General features: G+C 37.8%; 1 protein-coding gene across 2 annotated transcripts in view; it reads left to right on the forward strand.

The window, feature by feature from the left end:
- Nucleotides 1–25,100, forward strand: part of LOC111158917 (Rap guanine nucleotide exchange factor 4) — a 296,800-nt gene that overhangs the window by 1,073 nt on the left and 270,627 nt on the right. The gene's annotated exons all lie outside the window — the stretch shown is intronic.

The following is a 25,100-nucleotide window of genomic DNA, read 5'->3' on the forward strand; positions in this document are numbered from 1 at the left end:
TTGCAGCTATCTGCATGACATCTCTATTTGCATTTGTGTGAAATATTTTGGGTTCTGCCATATTGAAATTTTTACAATTAGCAGATTCGTAACCAGATCAAACTTGAAAATCTTCAGTGTGACATGCTCTGAATGTTTTACTATTATAGGGCTTTGTTGAAAAAAATTAATTTGAGAAAAGCTAAATGTGGCTCATTTGAAAAATTAATATATCTGAGAAATAATCTTTACTTTCAATTACCACACAGTAGCAAGATTTTTTGGCAGGCAGTGCCCTATTTACTCGAAAATGATATGTACTAATATTAGAAGAATTGGTTGCAATAAATAGTAAGAGAATTGAAATGATGGTTAAATCATACAGAATTATATAGAGGAACATAGAGCATATTTAAGTGAAGAGCCTGCTAATGTGATAAGTAATCTAAATTTAATAGTTTAGGAAAGATGAATTATAAAAGAAGAGAAAAATCAAGCTCTTGTACTTGACACATAAATAGTAGTGCTTCCTCATGAGTGAATTTTTTTAGATAATAGATTACATATTTCTATTTTCAGAAATGCATGGCATGCCATTTTTTGAACAGTCGGTGATTCACTGGAAATCCTTTAGTCAATAAGTACTTATGGCAAAATCATAGAGCAATACTAGAACAAGTGGGGTATATTTGATTCTGTCTTTTCATAATGTGTATCTGCCCAAATGATTTTGTTTGAAATGTATTTTTAGAACATAGAGCCACAGTGTAATGCCACCATTCATAATAGGGAAAAATAATCTATCAGAAGTGGGAAAAGCCTCCACAAATACTGAGCCTAGCATTCACGGAGTACAGAAAGTGGATAATCAATAAGTTAAGGGTTTTAGGCCCAGAGCAGACAGCTCCAATATTGGACATGTCACTTTTATTTCCTTGAGTGTCTGAAAAATGGAGATAGAACTATCTGTCTTACCAAGAATTAGTGGACCAAACAACAACAGCAAATGGCGAAAGTACTTTGAAAACTGTCAAGTGCCATGTAAATATTTTATTTTTTGGTGTTAAGATAACCTTGCATTTTCTGCAGTGTTGATGCTGGAATTCCTTTGAAGAACAGTTAAGGAGTGGCAATCTCATTTTAAGAGGGCCATGGGGTACTTGTTTTGAAGCTGAATTTTTACTTAAGTCGTTTGTTAATTTTGTGGGGGAGGAAGAAGTTAGGACTTTCTAACTAATGGCAGTTAAGGCTGCTCTTGGTATTTCTGAGAAATGTAATCTTGTTTGCTTATTCCAGGTACTGTGTTGGCATTGGGGATGCATGGGTGGTGAGGAGGGGGAAAAAAAAAAAGATGAGTTGCTATTGACCTGGGGGATGGGTGGTAGGGCTGGGACATCTACACACACAACCAACCACAATGCAATGACAAGGGCTTTCACGGAGATGTATGAAATGCTTTGGGAATGCAAAGGAGAGAGTCATCAGCTCTGCTTGGCCGGGATGCTTCCCACTGGTGCATGCCTGGACCTTGGAGGTTGAGGGAACTTTTATCAGAGAATTTGGGGAGAGCATGCCTAGCAGAGGGAGGAATGTGAACAAAGACACACAGGTGTAGCATATAAATATGCTAATTTCTTCCCAACCACAAATTCCTCTTGTGACCAAATCTAGAGCATAGGAATGTATGCTCCATTTTTCTAAAACTTTGGATTACAGACATCTCAAGCATAAAACACACACAAAAAAGAGGGTATGGCACAGTGAACCCCTATGTACTGTTTGGGGATATGATGCTGGGACCTTTTCCATAGCAGCGAAATATGGTTTAGGTATAAGCATCATGCAAGTGGCACCTGCTGTGGACAGCTAGAAAAAGAGGGACCCTCTTGGGAATAATAAGAGGAGTTAAAGTAGAAAGTGCATGACTATAGAAGTATATAATACAAGATGAAACAAACAGAATAAGGAAAATAAAGCCTTAGAAATGTTCTGTAGTAATGCCTAGAAGGTTGTAATAGACGGGCAATGCTATATAAACTTACATGGGGGGAGGGAACTGAAAAATATATAGATATGCAGATTAGGTTAAAGAAAGAAAGTCCAGAGTTTTTCATGTACCAAGTGTCCAAGTTCTTGGACTATGGTGGAACCGAGGGGATGAGATTGTATAAACACCAATCTTACAATCGGAAAGACATTGAACATTTGGATGGATAAAAAGATATTGAAAAAATTCTCAGCAGACATATTGTTAAGCAAAACAAACTTACCACTGTTTCATTGATCTTAAAATTTTTTTCTAAGCAGGGGCGGTAATTAGAAACATATTACATGGTACCCACTATTTGGGATTTAGGATATGTAAAATGTCTTTGTGTATGTGTGGGTGTGTCTTTGTGAGCTGATCATTGTTTAATTTTAGTGAAAATATTTTTCCCTTAAGAATTTAAGTTTGCCACCTATGAATTTAAGACCCAATTATAGGTCATAATCTTCATGGTTGGTAAGGCAATATTTCGAAGATACCACACACATTCACATATGTATAGTGAATCACTGCCAGCATTCATCACTGTGGAGCAGGGGCCAGATCCACCAGCTGCTAGCGTGTCTCCTGAGCTAAGAGTTGTTTTTACATTTCTGAATGTTTGGAAATAAACCAAAAAGAGATTACTGTTTTGTGACACATTAAATTTATATAAAATTGCAATTTCAGTGTCCATAAACAAAGTTTTATTGGAGCACAGACACACTTATTTGGTTATGTGTTGTCCATGGCTGCTTTAACACTACACTGGCAAACTGAGTAGCTGTAATGGAGATTGTGTGGCCCACAGAGTTCAAGGTATTTACTGCGGGCGTGCCTGTGTGGCTCAGTCGGTCAAGGTCTGCCTTCAGCCCAGGGCATGATCCCGGGGTCCTGAGATGGAGCCCTACTAGGGCTCCCTGCTCAGCAGGGAGTCTGCTTCTCCCTCTGCTCCCCTCCCACCCCTGCTTGTGCTCTCTCTCTCTCAAATAAATAAATAAAATCTTTAAAAAATAAATGAAGTATTTACTGTGTAGATCTTTGAAGAAAAAGTTTGCCATGTCCCATTACAGATGAGAGAATCTGGCTGATTGACAGAGAAACCACTGGAAGTGAGAGAAATGGTCTTCATCTGGGAAGGAGTTTACCATATTTGATTTCTCATTCTGCAGTTAGAAGTGTAGCTTTGTGGGACAACCTCAGTTGATAGGGTTATTTGAGGATCACCGGTGATCACAGGCCAAGGCAGAAAATGAAGTTAACGTAGTATGGATGTATAAAAAAACAAAACAGCTGAGGAATCTTTTAAATTATTGATGTTTCATTTTTAAAACATGCTTCTTCTACAGTGTCATTGCATCTGACTTAATCCCCAAATAGATGTTGAGTTAACTCCATTGATGTGACTGAATGAAAGTGAAAGAAATCAAGTAACAAATTTGTTAAAAACCAAAATGCTTTGAGGCAGACATGCTGAAGGGGATGACTCAGAATCAAAGAAGACTCAGACATGGCCCCACCATTCAAGAAGACTGAAGATCAAAGAAACATGCAGAGCAGAAGGCTGTCACTGGGAAAGGCAGGTGTCGACCCACACCCAGGCATATCCCAAGGGGGATAACGCTGGTGAATTCCGGTGTTCACGGCTGGTCTTGCAATCTCAGGTTCCTGATTTGTCAGCACATCAATAATTAATACATTTTTTTCAGGGGCCTATACAAAGGCACCAAACTGTCAGAGACTGTAAAACCAGATAGACAGTTCATTAATTTGAAAATAGGATGAAAGGGGAAGACACTCACATCCTTAGGCTGATGTATTCCTTCTCTAGGCAAGCTGTGTGGGAGATCCACTTGTTACCAGAAGCTGGTGTTGTACTTTTACAGTGAGAACCAAAGCCGCCAGGAGATCAGGACACTTACAACTTTTGGCCAACTCACTCTCTTCCTAGAGTAACAGAGCCCAGGAATTGAATTATAATCAGAAGATTGTTCTGGGAATCCTTCAGGACAGCTTGGCTGTCATCTCTTCCAGTTAGATGACCATTACAGGTGCTCCCAGAGCACACTTTGTCCAACACTATAATATCACAAGCCAGACTCCATCACAATTTCCTATTTACTTCTCTTTTGCATCCCTTGATGTCGGTTTTTGTATTTTATTCATCATTTTATCTTCAGTTTCACTGCAGCACCTTGACTGTAGCTAAGGTGTTTATCGGGTAAAGGTGAGATGACCAGATGCATCCTCCTCCGGGATGGAGTGGCCTCTGAAGTCTTGTAAGTGAGTCCTTGCACTGGCCCCACCTTTGTCTTGGAAAAGGCTTGGATGGGCACCATGAGCATCTGTCTCTGCTGCTACCTTTGTGTTTCCTTGTCATGACTATTTTAAAAGAAATGACACTGCATAACTCTCTTCTGATCTATTACGGAAAAAGGTTATTATGGAAAATTTCAAAATATACAAAAAGAAGAGAGAACAGGATGTTTCTCTTATACAGCCCCCCCCCAACAATTATCAACTCACAGCCAATCTTGTTTCATTAATCTCTCCATTCATATCCACTACCTCCAGTATTATTCTGGAGCAAGTCCCAGAACACAGTATTATTTCATCTGTAAATATTTTAGTATGTATCTAAAAGATAAGGACTCTTTATGATGAAAACAATACCACTGTCACACGTTAAAAAATTTGACATTAGTTTCCTGATATAATCAAATACCCGGTCAGGGTCCAGATTTCCCCATTTATCATGTAAGTTTTTCTTTCTTGCAATTTGTTTGTGTTAGGATCCTCATCATTTCTATTTAGTTGATGATGTTTCTAAGTCTTTTTTAATTTCTGGGTTCTCTCTCTTTTTCTTCCTTATAGTAAATTTGTTGAAGAAACAGTTTTTTTTTTTTAAAGTCTGAATTTTAATTATGCCTCCATGGTGTCTTCTAATATGCCCCTTTATCCCCTGTATATGCTGTGAATTGGTATTTGGATCTAGAGCTTGATTGGATTTACATATGATTTTCTGGGAACAATACTTCACAGAACTGTTATATACTTACATCAGGAGGCACATAATATCAAGTGATCACTTTTCATGGTGTTAATGATATATTGTTTTTAAAGTTTTCTTGGTGCCTGTCTTATATGCAACTTATTGGAGGACATCTCACTGTAGCCCCAAATACATGGGAGCACATGACATGTATGTGTGGAGCAATTAGAGGATAACGCAGCCTACTATGTAATCATGGTTAAATTCTGTGGTGCTGATTCTGCCCGCCCTAGGATTTTCACAAAGAGTCAGGCAGAGCTGGACTCAGACTGGAGACACGTGATAGATGGTATGCCCATGGAGTAGTGGGCCAGGAGAAGGATGCCTACGGTCCATCACACCCTTGGTCCTGCTACCTGGTTTGAACATAGCCTGGGAGCTTTGAAGAGTCTTCAGAAGAAGAATGGTACTCAGCAAAGCAAATTCTGCCTCCTTGTTTTAGTTTATATTTCCCCAGATAGACTCTGGCTATTCCAGTGAGGGCAGAAAGAACAGATTCTTTTTAGTTCAAATTTCCTGTGAATTTTCTATGAATTTTTAAGATTTAATAGCCTTTTCATAGGAGTTGCTTATTTTCCTGGCTCACCTTTCCAACCCCAGGCAGCTAGTTTTCCTTTAGTCAGATTTAAATCCAGCTTCATCCATCTTGAACAGTGACAGTGAAGAATGAATTTTCCTTCCAGCACCTCTAATTCACAGATGAGGGAAAGAGAAAGGGAGAGGAGAGATATTGTTGGGAGTACTGAGAGCCTGAGGAAAGAGAAAAAGGATGGATGTAACTGGGTGGGGAAGATGACAGAGAAAGACCTAGCCAAGCTTACAAAAGCAAACACTCTGACTGGTTGGAGTGGAGGGACCTGGCTACCGTGTTTACTCAGCTGTATCCCTGTACATCCGTTTGCTTCCCATGCACAAAAAGAGAAACAAAGTGTTGTTATTACCCTCTTTTCTTTTCGTGCAGGCTCTTTCCTGGAGTACCCTTTCGTTTCCTGTGCTTTCACTATGCAGATTACTTAAACCACGTATCCTTGCTTTATCTTCTAGACCAGATGCATTTTTGTCTCTCCACTGGATATTCCCACATCAATGCCCCATTCATATTTTGGAGCAGATTTGTTTTTCCTCACCTACCTCTGCTATAGGGTTGGGAAAGCAAAATACCTACCTCTTAAGCCACCATAGAGGCTAGGTGACTGTGTGACATAGTTCTGGCCAATGAGACATAGCAGAGTTCTGCTATAGAATTTTGGGAAAGATTTTGCTTTATTGATGAAGAACAGTTGTATTTGCTACCCCCATTCTTCTTTCTTTCTGGAATTATGACCTGAGGCCTAGGCCTTTGACAACCATATTGTAATCCCAGAAAGAAGAACCAGGAGAAACACAGACTCTAGTTCTGACTTTGTTCAGGTACTAATTTTAGATTAATCATCACCTACCTCCAAATTTTTGATTTTGTGAGGAAACAAAATCCTATCTATTATTGCTGTCAAAAGTATGCCTAACGTAACAAGCTTGTATTCAGCTTGTCTAAAACTGGCTTCATCTTCCTTGGTCATCCTCTCCGTTAGTTTCTCCTCCTTACTCCTACTTTATGAACACTAATCTAATTCTCAGAACTTTGACCTTTCCTATGTCCTTTTTTACTACTAACCAGTCACCAGTTCTCTTGGCCTTTATATTCTACCGCATTATTTCAGGGCCTTACTATCTGGATCTGGATCCTCTCATTGTTTCCCTCTTCCAGTTTGGAACATGTGATATATTCAGATCAGCTTCGTTTTAGGGTCAGCCAGAACTATTCAAATTCTGTCACTTTCATCCCTTAGCCATGTAATCTTGGTAAATTAATCTTGGTTATTAATCTTTTTGAACCTTAGTTTCCAAATCATCAAATGAGACTACAAAGGCCAAGTATATGGCTGTGTTGATGTTTGTGGGCTAATGCAAGTAAAGCTGCATGATCCTCTCTAAGTAGAGAGCATAGTGTGGGGGTTAAGAGTTTGGGAACCAGACTGTATTGGTTCACATCCTAGTTTTGATTTTATTAGTGGTATAACTTTGTGCAAGTTATTCAATCTAGTCGTTGTTTTGTAGATTCCTCAGGATTTTCTTTTTTTTTTTTTTAATTTTTAAAATTAACGTATGTTTTATTTTTTATTAACATATGTTTTATTAACATATAATGCATTATTTGCAGGGTACAAATCTGTGATGTAATGCGATTGCTGGGTCATAGGGTTTCCTCAGGATTTTCTATGTAGACCGTCTTGTTGTCTGTGAATACTGGCATTTTTACTTATTTTTTCTGATCTTTACATCTTTTATTATTTACTTTTCTTGCCTTATTACATTGGTTAGGATTTCCAGGGCAAAGTAGATTAGAGGGGTGAGAATGAACTTCCTTAAATCAGAAAATACTTCTTTTTCTTCTATTTGTTCTTTCCTTTATTTTATTTTATTTTATTTTTAGATTTTATTTACGTATTTATTTGACAGAGAGAGAAAGAACAAACAGACAGAGTGGCAGGCAGAGGGAGAGGGAGAAGCATGGTCCCCACTGAGCAGAGAGGCTCCCCTCTGAGCAGAGAAGCTCCCCATTTAGCAGAGAGCCTGACATGGGGCTTGATCTCAGGATGCTGGGATCATGACCAGAGCCAAAGCATACACTTAACCAACTGAGTCACCCAGGAGCCCCCAGTTGGTAGATCCTGCAACTCTTTTTTTTCCCTTAAGATTTTATTTATTTATTTGACACAGACAGAGTGTTTCCTCTATTTTAAAAAGAGATTGGACAGTATTGATGTTATTTCTTTTTAAAATGTTTTATAGATATCATCTGGCCAGGAGTTTTCTTTTTGGGAAACTTTTTGATGACAAATTCAATCTCTTTCGTAGAGTGCTACTCAGATTTTCTGTTTCATCTTATATCGGTTTTGATAAGTTGTTTCAAGGAGTTTATCCAGTTTTTCTAAGTTATCTGACTTATTAGCATAGAGTTGTTCATACTATTCCCTTATTACTTTTTCAATGTCCTTAGAATATGTTGTGATGTTCCCCTTCATGTCTCATATTATTAATTTGTGTCTACTCTTTTTTTTTTAAATCAGTCTTGCTAGGAGCTTCCCAGTTTTCTTAATCTTTTAAAAAACCCAACTTTTAGTTTATTTTTTCTGTAGTTTGAGAAATTTATTGATTTACATTGCTTCCCCCTCCCCCCCACCATTCTTATTCTACTTTTAGATTTAATGTGATCTTTTTCTGGCTTCTTAAAGATGGAAATTTAAAAATTAATTAAAAATTTTCTTTCCTAATATAAGCATTAAAGCTATGGTGTTTCAAGGTCAGCACAAAGAAGGAAGCACAGTTATTTCATTACTTAGCATTTACCAATGGAAACTATTTCTTCCAGAGAAGAACAATTAATCAAGAAGAATTAATCAAACAGTGGGAAATTGTTTGACTAATTGACTCCTTTAACCTCATGAAAAAGATACTGTGCAATGTGATAAATAGTATCCTCCACAATATCCCAACTGTAAATTCAGCAAGGAGTTTCCTAGGGCTCTCAGTTTATCATGATAGCATAATACCAAAGAGACCTTAAAGGAGAGTATTTCTCCCATGGGGCCAATATAATAATATAGCTTTCTGATGGTCTGATTTAGTCCCAGGATAGTGAATCTCGGAATGCTGAAAAAATAAAATTAAAAAAAAAAAAAAATCCCAGGATAGATTTTAAGATATTTTAGAAATGGCTGAATTACTTCACTTCCTGGAAACCCTCCATAAACACTTTTTTCACATCTGAGCTATTGATAATTAACTGAGCAGCAATGACTTGGAAGTAATATTTCCAATAGATACCTGAAATGCTGATATTTTGTGTTGTTGGTTAGATGAAGAGTAGTATGACTTTAAACTCAGCCAAACTAGATGGAAAATTACATCCTTATTGACAACCAAACAAGGATGTATGTCTTAATTGTGGTACAGTGCTTTCTTTTGAGGATGTGGGGACAAGAGTGTGTTCTCAAGGAGAAATGTTAGTGCCACTCTTAATGCACAGACAAATGGTGGTCGACAACCCATGGGTTATGCCACAGAGCATGTTACCATGTTCTTTAATTGTCACCACAGAAAACAAGAAACATGGGTTAATCGCAGTGAAAAAAAATTTTTTTGAAGGGTGGGGAAAGGCAAAGAGAGAGAGGGAGAGAGAGAATCTTAAGTATGCTCCATGCCCAGTGCAGAGCCTGATGCGGGGCTTGATCTTATGAACCTAAGATCATGACCTGAGCTGAAATCAAGAGTTGGATGCTTAATCGAGGCACTCCTGCAGTGAAACAATCTTAAAATGAGTAGTATAATTTTCCAAAACCCTTTCATGGAATAAAATTGTAACATGTAAATATTAAACATATTAAATAGAATGAATTGCTCTGTAGGATTATTACCTATAAATTGGTTAAAAGTTCAGGAACATCTCTTTAATCTAATTAACTGTTGGAAATGTTGAAAACAAATAGATGTTGATGGAAAGCAGACATTACTTGGAACCTAATAATTTGATTCTTTTTTTTTTTTTTAGGATTTTATTTATTTATATGAGAGAGAGAATGAGCATGAGGGGGCAGATGGAGAGGGAGAGGGATAAGCAGACTCCCCACTGAGCAGGGAGCCTGATGTGGGGCTCAATCCCAGGACCCTATGATCACAACCTCAGCTGAAGGCAGATGCTTAACCCACTGAGCCACTCAGTGAATCAATATTTCAGAGAATCAATAATTTGATTCTTGATATTATATATGACATTTCAATTCTGTTTAAATTCAATATTTCAGAGAATCAATAATTTGATTCTTGATATTATATATGACATTTCAATTCTGTTTAAATTCCAAATGAAGGCATGAATGTCTTGCCTTCAGACATTTAGGTATTCAGACTCTGACAAACTTATTCTTCTAGTCATTGATTGGTTATATATTGGACATGTTATAGAAAAAGTTGTGTTCTTGAATCTTACACATTTTCTTTATCAACTCTTTAAACAAACTTGGAATATAAGAAAGTTATATCTTTAACATCCCTTGTCACTCCTTTTATCACTCCTCTACCCGTATCCTTCTCCTTGCCTCCTGCCCTCTTCCTCTTTCCTCAGCCCAAATGTGCTGTAGGGAAAAGATCTGACCTTAGTTTTCTACTTTCCTGCTGTCTGTTCATTCATTCATTCATTCATTCATTCAGAGTTTTTATGCTCTCCTTTCCAAGTTCATACATTCTTACCAGGGATAGATTAGTAATAAAAACTGACAAGGTCTGTGACCTCGTGAATTTAAATACTAGCTGGGTAGACATTAATTAATTCAGTCAGTCTTTAAAATTGAGTATCTATAATGTGCTGGTGCATGGTAGGGATGGAGTAGCTACTATGTGCTACTGTCCCAGGTGATAAGGAATCCAGTGACGAAGAAAACAGGAAAAAGTAGGTGCTAAAAAATGCTATGAGGCCAAAAGTAAGAGGATTTGGAGTGATGAAGTAAGAGGACAAACAAATCTGTATGACAATGTCAGATTGTAATAAGAGCAGCAACGGAAAACAAAGCAGAGGCCAGGGGAAGAAACTCAGGCATGGTGCTGTTTTTAAAAAGGTGATGAGGGGTGCCTGGGTGGCTCAGTGGATTAAGGCCTCTGCCTTCTGTTCAGGTCATGATCCCAGGGTCCTGGGGATCGAGCCCCGAATCGGGCTCTCTGCTCAGCGGGGAGCTTGCTTCCCCCCCTCTCTCTCTGCATGCCTCTCTGCCTACGTGTGATCTCTGTCTGTCAAACAAATAAATAAAATCTTAAAAAAAGAAAAAAAAAGGTGGTGAATTCTTTCTGCAAAAGCAACATCTCATCAAAGATCTTGAATGAACTGAGAGACCACTTAATATGAATTTAAATCAGTGTAATCCATGCTTTACTAAATAGGTAAATGAAGTATTTTAGTGCCTGTGATAAGGACACAAGCTGAATAAATATGATGCCAACATTTTGTTTGGTAACAAGGCCTTATTTTGCAAAAGTGCCTTATATTATATAGTATATTAGTGTCTATGGTAATATTGCAATATATTATACAGAAGCAATATATGCTACAGATAAAAATAATTTCAGAAATTGGTTAAAGGGATAAATTATGAAATTTTGGTTTATTCTTAAATATTATTATTTAAAGCTATATTTGAAATACTGTCCACTTCAGGTTTTTAACATTTTTAAAATTTAAAATATTTTTTATAGGGGCGCCTGGGTGGCTCAGTGGATTAAAGCCTTGGTCTTCGGCTCAGATCATGATCCCAGGATCCTGGGATCGAGCCCCGCATCAGGCTCTCTGCTCGGCAGTGAGCCTGCTTCCCTCCCTCTCTCTCTGCCTGCCTGTCTGCCTACTTGTATCTCTGCCTGTCAAATATATAATAAATAAAATCTTTAAAAAAAATATATATTTTTTTATAATAATTTTTGAGGAAAAAGAAAGCTACTCCTAGAGAACTAATGAATGTAATACAGATCAGGAAAAGTATGATTATTTAAATGAACTTGAAAGGATTTTGTGTATGTGCTTTTGGCTGGCTGCCGACAGTTAACAAATAATGGTATCAATATCCCCATCCTACTGATGGAGTTTTGGGTTTCATAGTTAGCCAGTTACACAAATTCAGTGATGAATTTGTCTGATAACTCTGTGGGGTCAGTGTTCTCTAAAACAGGCCTCTCAGATAAATATACTGGAGCAAGAAAATGGTTCTGGATACTTAGAAATCCCAACAATTTCTCATTTGGGGGATTTGTTCGGTATCTTAAACAACTTTTCTGTCATGATTCCATCCTCTGCTTTTTGATAGTGTTTTTAAATTGAATTCTTATCATATTTTCCTCATCGACTGATTAAATGACATGGTGATATGTTTGTAAGTTTTTTCATGTGAAAAATTGAAGACAATTCGAGAATAGTCTCTGGTGATGTAGCACTCATCGTAAATATTCCCTGGTGGTAGTTAAAGATCTGCTTTGTAGAGTTAGAGCTGTCTAGTCACTAACCAGGCTTTAACATTTTATTTACTGAAAAGAATTCAAATACTTAAACCAGGAGTACCTGTTTAATTATTCAGATCATCAGAGCATAAAAGGGGAGCCCTCTATTGATACAAGAAGGTGCAATTATGAAAAATAGCAAGGAGATCATATAACAAGGCAGCTTTATCTGTAAGACAGACCTCTGAAGCATGGACAAACTTGGATGCCAACTGAATAAGAGTACACTTTTATTGTGCTGTTTCATCTCCTTGTGCTGTAACAGTACATTATCAGCTTGTGAATGTACCTTATCTTTTCCTCAATTGAATTTTACATTATCTCTGTTGCTTTGTTCCTACCTTTTCAGTACTTCATTGGATATTTATCTTAACAGCTTTAGAGGTTCATTTTAGAACTCAGCATTCAATAGATTATGGATATCAAAGTGAAACTCATTTAAAAAAACCCTTTGTGTGTAGGTGACTAATACTCTCTGTCTCTGTCATTAGAAGTCCTAGCCTTGAATACCCACAGGTAAAATGAGCAACAACACTGCTCCTCTGAGGAGCTTATGGAAATCAAATGTGGACACTGCTGAAGTCTGATATTGTTTTGGATTATCTGAAAGAGAATCAAAGATAGTCAAATTGCAAACTGAAATAATTTTAAAATATGTACATTTTATTCATCACTTTTAGGGAAAGGGTGTAAATATTAGGGAGAAGGAAGAGTAAGTGGCAATAAAATAAGACAATAGGATGGAATGATTTTGAAAATTTTGGAAAGTATTTGAATAAGTAGGATAGCATTTGAACCTATTTCTTTTGAATCAGGACAAGCAACCCAATCATAAAGTTGATGTTGTGTGCTGAATTCTACTTATTTCTATAATTACATAGCAGGAATTTCATTGATGGGAGTTTTATCTCATGGGATTTATATTGAAGGAATTAAAAGAGATTTAAACAATGAAAAATGAGCAAGGAAGGAAATTATAGGGGAAAAGGAAAACATTAAGAAAATAAATAAAAGCCCACTAATGTTTACATGCTGAAACAGCATGTGAGACAGCAGCATGGTTCCTTGGCATTACATATGACATGCTTGCTACTTCCCTTACCCCCACCCTCCCCTTGGTTTGCGAGAGCTGTTGCTGGCTTGTGGCTGAGAGCTGACAGTTCACACATCCCCTGCTTCTTTCTGAGAGTGTTCCCAGTTGACATGTATTGACATGTATTTCTCCTTTCCAGAAGAAAATGACAGGGGCTTCTGAAAGGTAATGGACTATGATTTAAACTATATTTTAATTGAGACCAGACCAAAGAATTTCTGCCTTATAGTTATTAATTTACTTCTATAAACCTTATCACTCGGAATTAAATGTTCATAAATTTTAGTGTGTTTTCCTGCAGTATTTTTTTTCAAGTATTTTTTAAATTGTTTGAGCTCATACTTTTAAGACTTCATGCCTCTTAAAATTAACATTATAGGATGATTATTTTTCTAGGTTATTAAAATTCTTTATAAATATAATTTTTTGGCTGAAATGATGTAGATCATACAGCCTAAGTTTTTCCTTGTTGTCAGACCATTAAGACATTTAAACATTACTGTTGCTGTTATCAATAATGCTATAACCTTTTATATTAAGTTTTTCCTGTGTTTTGGATTATTTCCTTAGGTTAGAGATGCCCATAGAACTAAATTAGTTAATGTATGTGAGGAGATTTTAAGATTTCTTATACATATTTTCTTTTTTTTTTTTTAAGATTTTATTTATTCATTTGACAGAGAGATCACAAGGAGGCAGAGAGGCAGGCAGAGAGAGAGAGGGAGGAAGCAGGCTCCCTGCTGAGCAGAGAGCCCGATGTGGGGCTCGATCCCAGGACCCTGAGACCATGACCCAAGCCGAAGGCAGAGGCCTTAACCCACTGAGCCACCCAGGCGCCCCTCTTATACATATTTTCAAATTGATAGCTGCTATCATTCATATTTTACAAATAAAGAAACAGAGGTTTGGGTCAGAGTCACACAGAAGTTAAGTGCCAGGGACCAACTTGGGATGAAACCCCATTGCCTTTTGACTATAATGGTGTTCCAACTATGTTCCTCAGAATATTAGTAGGTAATGCAGGAAAAAAAGGCTCAAGATAAAAAAAAAATGTAAATGTCTAGTTAAAATTAAGATCTTTTTAAAAAAATTTTTTTAAAAGATTTTGCTTATTTATTTGTTTAGAGTGAGCAAGCAGGGGGAGGGGCAGAGACAGAGGGAGAGAGAATCTCAAGCAGACTCCATGATGAGTGTAGAGCCCCACGTGGGGCTTGATTTCACAACCTCTGAGATCAGCCAAAATCAAGAGTCAGACACTTAACTGACTAAGCCACCCACGAACCCCAAGTAAGTTCTTTTTAAAAGTCCTCACAGCCCTGGACATCACTATAAAGATGATCTGTGACTGTAGAACACTAGAGAACTGTGTGCTCTAATCTCTCTTCCTTAACCCTCTGCTTTCTCACTGCACTCTGTCTTACTTCCTGAATCTCCTTAGAGTGTCTTAAGTGCCCTGGGGTTGCCAAGATGACAGTCTCCTTTAACTCTTACTCTTAACACTGCTCTTCCTACTCTGAGTGAACTTCCAGGGGCCATGTAAGGGGCCATCAACCCACTGGATTTTCCCAAGTAATTCCTAATGGGTTGTTTCTTGTCTACCTCTCTGTCTAGTCTTTTTGGATTGACATTTCTCCCCTCACCTCTGTCTTGTACCCCTCTTGAAGGATAATCTCTTAAATAGGACAAGTAGGAAGGACACATGGGCCCATGCCTTGAGGTGGACACAGAATGCTAGGGCAGTGCCTTATATTTCTCTTCTTCATCTTGCATCTCTTCCTTTAGAGTCTTACAGTCACAAACTCCCTAACAATTGATAAAGTAATTTGAGCTAATGTGTTAAAGAGTTTAACGTTTAAAGGACACCAAGAGATGTCAAAGCTTTAACCTAAAGGAAAATGGGATGAAACTCACACAATGAGACTATTTGCCTGGTGGCTCTTTTTGAGTCATATCACCTAGATGTACGCTTTCTAATGTAGTCCTAATCCTAGCATATCTACCCAGGACATACCATTTCTCAAGTGTTTTGTCCCATTGAAGACTTACTGTACATGGTTTCTAAATTATAAGAACCTCAGGTTACTCAGAGTGCTGAAAACCTGATGAAATCTTAAAGTTGATGAGGCTGATCTGTTTTAGAATACAAGATTCATTTCTGGATATACAACAATAAGCAAACAGCTGAAAGCCAAACAGTATAGTTGTCTACAGTGAGTCTTTAGTTATCCAGGATCATAAATTTTATAAAAATTTATTTTTATTAATCCTTCAAACTTGGTGTAATTTAATAATTCTAGTAGAAATGGTCTTTAATGGTATTCACAAATGGTATTTAATACGATTGGTTTTCTAAAGTATACTGAAAATAATTTTTCTTTTACTTGGTGATTGAGGCTCAGTGTACTGAACATAAATTGGTATCCTGTGTTATAATGCAATTTTGAAGTGTCTAGATGATCTGTTTCAGCATCAAATACTCCAGTGTTGCTCCCCCTCCTTTGCTACCCCCCCTTTAAAAATGTTTTAGCCTGCTTTTGTTTCCTTTACCTGACTCTTCCTTATTGCCCAGCAGTTGTCACTCTTTGCTTGCTGCCATCTAGCTGTCTCTCCTGTCTCCTTCCCTTGCACAAAGATGATATCCTGCTTCTAAGCCTTTGGACTTAAGAGTCCAGGTTACCAGGTTTCTTGGAGCTGTTTGTATAGTATGAATGTATCTATTTTGCCCCTGAGGATTTCTCTTCTGAGAAAAGTATATGAATTTCAGAATTTTGGTATTTTAAGATAGCCATTTTGGTTATACAAAGACTTTTAGGCTTATTTGCTATATGATCTCACAGCTGTGATTTTTTTCTTAATAACTGAGATTTCCAGATAAATATCTTTTTAATAGTTGAGACATTGCTTTATTCAGTAAATATTTATTGAATGCTTAGGATTCTTTAGGTAAGCAAAATAGAAGATCCCACCTCTCCTAGATCTTACATTCTAACAGAGGAAACAGATAAAAAACAATAGACATAATAAACAAATAAGTTACATGTTTGAAAGTAATAGGTGTCATGGGAAAAAACACAATGAAAATAAGAAATCAGGAGTGCTAATTGGGATGGTGAGGATTGTAATGTTAAATAGGTTGGTCAGAATAGGGTTCATTGGGAAAGTGTGATTTAAGCAAAGAGGCAAGGGATTTAACCAACCATATGTTCAGGATAAGAATATCCTGGCAGGGGCACCTGGGTGGCTCAGTGGGTTGAGCCTCTGCCTTCAGCTCAGGTCATGATCTCGGGGTCCTGGGATGCAGTCCCACATCGGGCTCTCTGCTCTGCAGGGAGCCTGCTTCCTCCTCTCTCTCTCTCTGCTTGCCTCTCTGCCCACTTGTGATCTCTCTCTGTCAAATAAATAAAATCTTAAAAAAAAAAAAAAAGAATACCCTGGCAATGGGAATAGCCAGTGTAAAGACCCCAGCGTTATCATGTATGGATTGCTCAAGGAACAGTAAGGAGGCTTTTGTGGCTAGACTGTGGTGAACAAGGGAAAGATTAGGAGAGAAAGTGAGCAGAGAATGAGGGCAGATCATATAGGAACAGCTATTACAAAAGCCTCAGCCTTTACTCTTAGTGAAATAGGGAGCCACTGGAGGGTTTTGAGTGGGGGAATAGTATAAGCTGACTTTCATTTTTTTTTTAAACTGACTTTCATTTTTACAAGATAACTATGATCACAATGTTGAGAAGAAACTGTTGGGAGGGGAGCAATGGTGGGAAAAGGGAGACTGTTAGGAAGCTATTGTGGCAATCCAGGAGAAAGGTGATGGTGGTTTGGATCAGAGTGACAACAGCGGAGATGTTGAGAAGAAGTAGAAGGCATTTGGGAAGTAGGACCACTAGGAAATGAAATGAGTGTGGGAATCTGTCAGAAACAGGAGTCAAGGATACTTTGAAGGCATCCTTTTTGGTCTGGGGAATTGGTAGGATTGTAGAGCCATCTGTTATGATGGAGAGGGCTAGAGGTAGGGCATATTCAAAGGGAATGAGAAGTTCAATTTTAAGCATGTTGAGTTTGAGATGCCTATTAGACATTCAACTGGTGATGTTGAGTAGGAAATTTGACATGTGACTCTGAAGTGTGGAGGAACAGTCTGAGTTGAAGATGTAAATTTGGGTATCATTAATACATAGATGACATTTAAAGCCTTGAGCTTGGGGAACACTAAAGAAGTGAGTTTTAGAGGAGGACCAAGGATTAAGCACTGCCATCTTCCAACAAGAATTCAGGGAGAGAGGAAATGACCAGCAAAAGAAACTGTGTGGGAGTAACCAATGAGGTAGGAGGAAAACAAGAAAATGTGGAATATTGGGGTACCCACTGGCTCAGTTGATGGAGCATGTGACTCTTGTGCTCAGAATCATGAGTTCAAAGTTCATGTTGGGCATGGAGCCTACTTAAAAAAAAAAAAGAAAATGTGGAATATGTCTTGAAAGGCTACTGAAGATGTTTTCAAATATTCAGATCTTCAAATGTCAGATATCATGTTGACAAACATGTGGAAGAAGAAAGACTACAGCCTGGGTTTGCATTTGAGGTTTTGTATCTTACAGATGACATAGCTAATAGGTCTACTTTTCTAGCCTGGTTGACAGTTGGGAGGGTTGCAGACTCTGTGCCAGTTCTTGGAATGTTTTTATGAGGAAGACAGCAGGACTGAAAACAAAAATAAAATACCTCTCACACAGGGTGCAGGGCAAATGGAAATCCTGCAGCCTAAACTAGAATGAGGTCATTTGCCTAAAATGTGGTTATATGGGAAAATCCATGTAAGGAAAGATGAAACATCAATGTATAGAGGTGTAGAGGACAAGAGGTAGTATGACGTGAATACAGTTATGAAAACATAGGGTGTTATTTCTCCCTAACAGATGGAGAAAAGAACAGGGAGTCAACATCACTGTGATAAATACTGAACAGCAAGGAAGCAAACTATCACAGCTGAGGCATTCAGGCTGCTGTGAAACTCAGAAGTGATATTATCAATAAAGCCAGAGTTGGCAAGTATTTAACAAATAAACAACATATGGCTCATTGGTTGCCATGTCCCTGGAAACATCTCCTCTCAGGAGAAAAGTATGCCTCTGTAAATGAGTTTCTGGTTGGTGCACATTGCTTTTGACACATATGACAGTTGTGAAATTGTAATTACCCAGTTTACCTAACCAAAAATTCTGCTTAAAAGGCAACTGTACAGTTGTGGACAAAGGGACTCAATTCTTCCTATTTCTTCCATTAAATACAACTAAAAACCTTGGACGTTATATATAAAAGAAACAGAAAAAGACTCTGGAAGGTGGAGAGAAGGCATACTGGCTTGGGACTTCTCTATCTGAAGAAGACATTGTAGTGAGTTCCTTGAGTTTTCTTCTTGCCTTATATATTCCAGAGTGGATACTGGGAATAGACAATAATCCAGAAATACCAATGGACACAAGCCCCCCACCTCCCAAAAAAAAAGCTTTCAGAAAAACCTGCCCTTTTGTGGTAAGCAAAGGAGCAGCCTAGCAAGACAGAAAAAAAATTTAGATAATAACTGCTCTAAATAATTAAATAAATACTCTGCTTTAACCAGACACCACAGAAAACACTGCAGGCTCACTTGAACCTCCATCAGTGAAGACAGTGTGGAGCCTAAACTTTGACCCTTGCCTAAACTTACTGTAATGAAACAGCCCTTCCCACCTGGAGTTTAAAGGAGCCATCATAAAAATGCTTTTGTAATCAATTATGAATAATAATATGAATTGAAAATATGAATTGAAACAAATGAAAAACAATGTATAAGCAAAAACAACTTAGCAAATAAATCCAAAAAAATAAATAAGAACTGCATGGAAATTTTAGAACTGAGAAATGCAACAACTGAAATTAAAATTTCAGTGGATGGCTCAACACCAGAATGGATAAGACAAAGGACAGAACCAGTGAACTTGAAGATACACAATAAAAATTACCCAATTTGAACTATAGAGAGAAAATAGACGAAAGAAAGGAAAGAGACTCAGGGGCTTGTGGAACTGTAACAAATAATCTAACATTCATGTCCATTGGTGGCTTGGAAGATGAGGAGAGAGTGGTGCTGAAAAAATACTAGAAGAAACAATGGCTGAAAATTCACCAAATCTGGCAAAAGAAATAAAACTACAGATTCAAGAAACTGAGTGAATCCCAAAGAAGATAAGCCCAAAGATATCCATGCGAAGGTAATCAAACTTCTGAAAATTAAAAACAAAAAGTATTTCAAAACAGCAAGAGAGAAATGATACATTATTTAGGGGAAAAACAATTAGAATGACAGAAATTTTTCATCAGAAATCATAGAGCTCTGAATGAAAATGGAACAACATTTTTTCAGTGTTTAAAGAAAAAGTACTGTCAACCCAGAATTCTATACCCAGTGAAAATAGCCTTCAGGAATGAAGGGGAAATCAAGACATTCTCAGAAAAAGAAAACTAAGAGGATTTGTCATTAACAGATCTACCCTAAAAGAATGACTAAAGGAAACTGAGAAAGGAAGGAATCTTGGACTATCAGGAAGGAAGAAGGAACAATGAAAAGAGTAAAAATATGGGACACAAGAAAGAAAGGAAAAAAAGGAGATTGAATTAAAGCTGCATAAATGTTCATAAAACAAATGAACCTGGAGATCAGTGGATATTATGATGATAACTCTTCATATAAGTGCCTTCCTCTTTGCACTCTTTATAAAACACATTGTTTTCTTTTAATACATCAGAACCCCATCTTCTAAAGAAGATACCTTAAAATGTTCTTGCACCACCTACTTGGGGTACAAGAATAATGTTAAGTGATGAATGTGTGTGAAGCCTCTTCTGTTTACTGTCATATCCAGCAGTTCTCCCTCTTTAGCAATCCAGCCACCCCTCATGTAAGTTTCCCAACTCAGGTATTGACTACCCTTACATCGGCTCTGCTGTTTCTTTTGTCAGACTCTGACAAGGGCCACACTTTCATCACTGAGAACTCTTTATGGAGTCTCAAAAGTGGTTAAAAATACGTTCTTTGGTCAAGGGGTGTCTCTTCCATTCAGCCCTTATTCTCACATACCCTCTTCAGCTAGTAATTATTAATGATCTGGGATTTTTAGAATCTCCAGAGGCTGAATTTGTCCATATAGTGAGACCTTCTGTCTGGGGCTGGGGCTCCACCTATCCCCCATCAGAGACAGACGACATAAGAAGAGATGGCCAATAATGGACTCTCCCAGCTGGTAGATGATAATTCAATTCCCCCCTGGCTTTAGGCTTCCCATATCTCTACTTTGCATTTGGACCACGCCACTGTCTAACTCAAGATCATGGGTAGGAATCACATGATGTAAATTAGGGAGTGGACATCATTGCATGTGAATGTGTCCACTGTCTTAGTTGATGTGCAGATAGAGAAGGGAGGAGTGAACCAATGACAAAACATTGGCTCTTGACCTGGGAAATTCTGCCATTACTATAAGATACACAGTGAGGTAACAACATGCCTGTGGGACCATGGAGGCCAGTGTGCTGTTTTGAGAGTCAAGCGGTAAATTCAGCCTTGTCTTCTAGTTATTGAAGAAGAGAAGGCTTTAACTTAGTATTTTTTTCCTTGAGCCAAGATCTCCAAGATGAGAACCTAGCGTGAGCCTGTGAATGGCAAAATGAACCTTGTTCTAACTGGAGGAGACAGTCGGTTGGAGAGATCCTGGAAGAAGATCAAGGCCTCAAATCCCAAAACCTCACTTTGCCCTTATGCCTTCCTTACTAGTGTATATCCTCTTCTGCAACTCCTTGCACTGTACTAGCCATTTTCTTTCTCTTTTACTCACACAGAACAAGGGAATAATTTTTTAAAGTATCCTTTATAAAACCTTTATGCAATGCATATTAATTCATTAACCTTACATCAAGCAATACATTATGTGTGACTCTGATGCTGAGGTTCATTTCTAGTAAAGGACAGAGAATATATGGAAGTTACCTGGAACACAGAGACTGAACGAGTAGTGAGAGGAGTGTTTAATATAATGTTCCTATTGCTATGAAGGACTAGGTCAGACTATGAGAACATACACAGGGTGGTCATGAGTCTGAGAGATCAGATCAGATTTCCTCAGAGTAGGGGGCTTGAAAGCAGTGAACTCCATTTATTCAGGAATACATAAAATATGAATTGATTACTTTGACTCAGTGATATATAGATTAGCAAAAATTGGCCTGCAAATTTCTATGTCTAGATAATATAGGTAGATTGTTTGAAGGAATTTGTTATAAAGAATTTTTTTTAAAAAGTTGACTTTTCTTGTTTTATCTAATGAAAATATTGTCCAGTTCATCCTTTTTTTTTTAAAGATTTTATTTATTTATTTCACAGATAGAGATCACAAGCAGGCAGAGAGGCAGGCAGAGAGAGAGGAGGAAGCAGGCTCCCCGCCGAGCAGAGAGCCCGATGTGGGGCTCGATCCCAGGACCCTGGGATCATGACCTGAGCCGAAGGCAGAGGCTTAACCCACTGAGCCACCCAGGCACCCCCAGTTCATCCTTTTTTTGAACTTTTGTATGTTGATATATATTATAAAGTTTGGAATGTATACATATTCATATTTTTGGATTTTTTAAATTAACATATAATGTATTATTTGCTGCAGGGGTACAGGTCTGTGAATCATCAGGCTTACACATTTCACAGCACTCCCCATAGCATATACCCTCCCCAGTGTCCATAACCCAGACACCCTATCCCTACCCCCCATACCCCAGCAACCCTCAGTTTGTTTCATGAGATTAAGAGTCTCTTATGCTTTGTCTCCCTCCCTATCTCATCTTGTTTCATTTTTTACCTCCCTACCCCCCACGACCCCTCACCCTTCCTCTCAAATTCCTCATATCAGAGAGATATAATTATTTGTTCCATTTCTTTGAAAAAAAATTGATAGTATTTTGATAGAAGTTGCATTAAATGTGTAGATTGCTTTAGGTAGTATAGACATTTTCACAATATTTTTTCTTCCAATCCATGAGCATGGAATGTTTTTCCATTTCTTTGTGTCTTCCTCCATTTCTTTCATGAGTACTTTACAGTTTTCTGAGTACAGATTCTTTGCCTCTTTGGTTAGGTTTATTCCTAGGTATTTTATGGTTTTGGTGCAATTGTAAATGAAATCAACTCCTTAATTTCTCTTTCTTCTGTCTTGCTGTTGATATGTAGAAATGCAACTGATTTCTGTGCATTGATTTTATATCCTGACACTTTACTGAATTCCTGTATGAGTTCTAGCAGTTTTGGAGTGGAGTCTTTTGGGTTTTCCACATAAAGTATCATAACATCTGCAAAGAGTGAGAGTTTGACTTCTTCTTTTCCGATTTGGGTGCCTCTTATTTCTTTTTGTTGTCTGATTGTTGAGGCTAGGACTTCTAGTACTATGTTGAATAGCAGTGGTGAATAGTGGACATCCCTGCCGTGTTCCTGACCTTAGGGGAAAAGCTCTCTGCTTTCCCCCCATTGAGAATGATATTCGCTGTTAGTTTTTCATAGATGGCTTTGATGATACTGAGGTATGTACCCTCTATGCCTACACTCTGAAGAGTTTTGATCAAGAAAGGATGCTGTACTTTGTCAAATGCTTTGTCAGCATCTACTGAGAGTTATCATATGGTTCTTGTTCTTTCTTTCATTAATGTATTGTATCACATTGATTGATTTGCAGATGTTGAACCAACCTTGCAACCCAGGAATAAATCCCACTTGGTCGTGGTGAATAATCCTTTTAATGTACTGTTGGAACCTATTGGCTGGTATTTTGGTGACAATTTCCACATCCGAGATCATTAAGGATATTGGTCTATAATTCTCCTTTTTGATGGGGTCTTTGTCTGGTTTTGGGATCAAGGTAAACCAGTCTCATAAAATGAGTTTGGAGGTTTTCCTTCCATTTCTATTTTTTGGAACATCTTCAGGAGACTAAGTATTAATTCTTCTTTAAATGTTTGGTAGACCTATGACCCAGCAATTGCACTACTGGGTATTTACCCTAAAAATACAAAGGTAGTGATCTGAAGGGGCACGTGCACCCCAATGTTTATAGCAGCAATGTCCACAATAGCCAAACTATGGAAAGAACCTAGAGGTCCATCAACAGATGAATGGATAAAGAAGATGTGGTATATATATATACAATGGAATACTATGCAGCCATCAAAAGAAACAAAATCTTGCCATTTGTGACGACGTGGATGGAACTAGAGGGTATTATGCTGAGTGAAATAAGTCAATCAGAGAAAGACAATTATCATCTGACCTCCCTGATATGAGGAAGTGGAGAGGCAATGTGGGGGACTTAGGGGGTAAGAAAGGAACAAATGAAACGAGTTGGGAACAGGAGGGAGACAAACCATGAAAGACTTTCAATCTCACAAAAACTGAGGGTTGCTGGGGGGAGGGGGGTCGGGAGAGGTTGGTTGGGTTATGGACATTGGGGAGGGTATGTGCTATGGTGAGTGCTGTGAAGTGTGTAAACCTGGCTATTCACAGACCTGTACCTCTGGGGATAAAAATATATTATATGTTTATAAAAAAATAAAAAATTAAAAAAAAAATAAATGTTTGGTAGAATTCCCCTGGGAAGCCGTCTGGCCCTGGACTCTGTTTGTTGGGAGGTTTTTGATGACTGCTTCAATCTCCTTACTGGTCATGGGTCTCTTCAGGTTTTCTATTTCTTCCTGGCTCAGTTTTGGTAGTTCATATGTCTCTACGAATGCATCCATTTCTTCTAGATTGTCAAATTTGCTGATGTATAGTTGCTCATAATATGTTCTTATAATTGTTTGTATTTCTTTGGTGTTGGTTGTGATCTCTCCTCTTTCATTCATGATTTTATTAATTTGGGTCCTTTCTCTTTTCTTTTTGATAAGTCTGGTTAATTCTTTCAAAGAACCAGCTCCTAGTTTCATTGATTTGTTCTACTGTTCTTTTGATTTCTATCTCATTGATTTCTGTTCCGATCATTATTATTTCTCTTCTCCTGCTGGGTTTAGGCTTTCTTTGCTGTTCTTTCTCCAGCTCCTTTAGGTACAGGGTTAGGTTGTCTATGTGAGACCTTTCTTGTTTCTTGAGAAAGGCTTGTATTGCTATATGCTTTCCACCCAGGACCACCTTTGTTGTGTCCCAAAGATTTTGAACAGTTGTGTTTTCATTTTCATTTGTGTCCATGAATTTTTTTTAATTCTTCTTTAATTTCCTGGTTGACCCATTTATTGTTTAGTGGGATGCTCTTTAGCCTCCATGTATTTGAGTTCTTTCCACCTTTCCTTGTGTGATTGAGTTCTAGTTTCAGAGCATTGTGGTCTGAAAATATGCAGGGAATGATCCCAACCTTTTGGTACCAGTTGAGACCTGATTTGTGACCCAGGATGTGATCTATTCTGGAGAATGTTCCATACGTGCACTAGAGAAGAATGTGTATTCTGTTGTTTTGGGATGGAATGTTCTAAATATATCTGTGATGTCCATCTGGTCCAGTGTGTCATTTAAAGCCTTTATTTCCTTGTTGATCTTTTGCTTAGATAATCTGTCCATTTCAGTAAGGGAGTGTTAAAGTCCCACATTGTTGATGTGTTCCTTTTTGTTAATTAATTGCTTTATATAATTGGCTGCTCCCATGTTAGGGGGATAGATATTTAAAACTATTAGATCTTCTTGTTGGATAGATCCTTTAAGTATGATATAATGTCCTTCCTCATCTCTTATTATGGTCTTTGGCTTAATTTATCTGATATAAAGACTGCCACCAGGGCGCCTGGGTGGCTCAGTGGTTAAAGCCTTTACCTTCGGC

This window comes from Enhydra lutris, unplaced genomic scaffold (genome assembly GCF_002288905.1).
Source record: "Enhydra lutris kenyoni isolate GAN:26980312 unplaced genomic scaffold, ASM228890v2 scaffoldscaffold1, whole genome shotgun sequence".
NCBI lineage: Eukaryota > Metazoa > Chordata > Mammalia > Carnivora > Mustelidae > Enhydra > Enhydra lutris.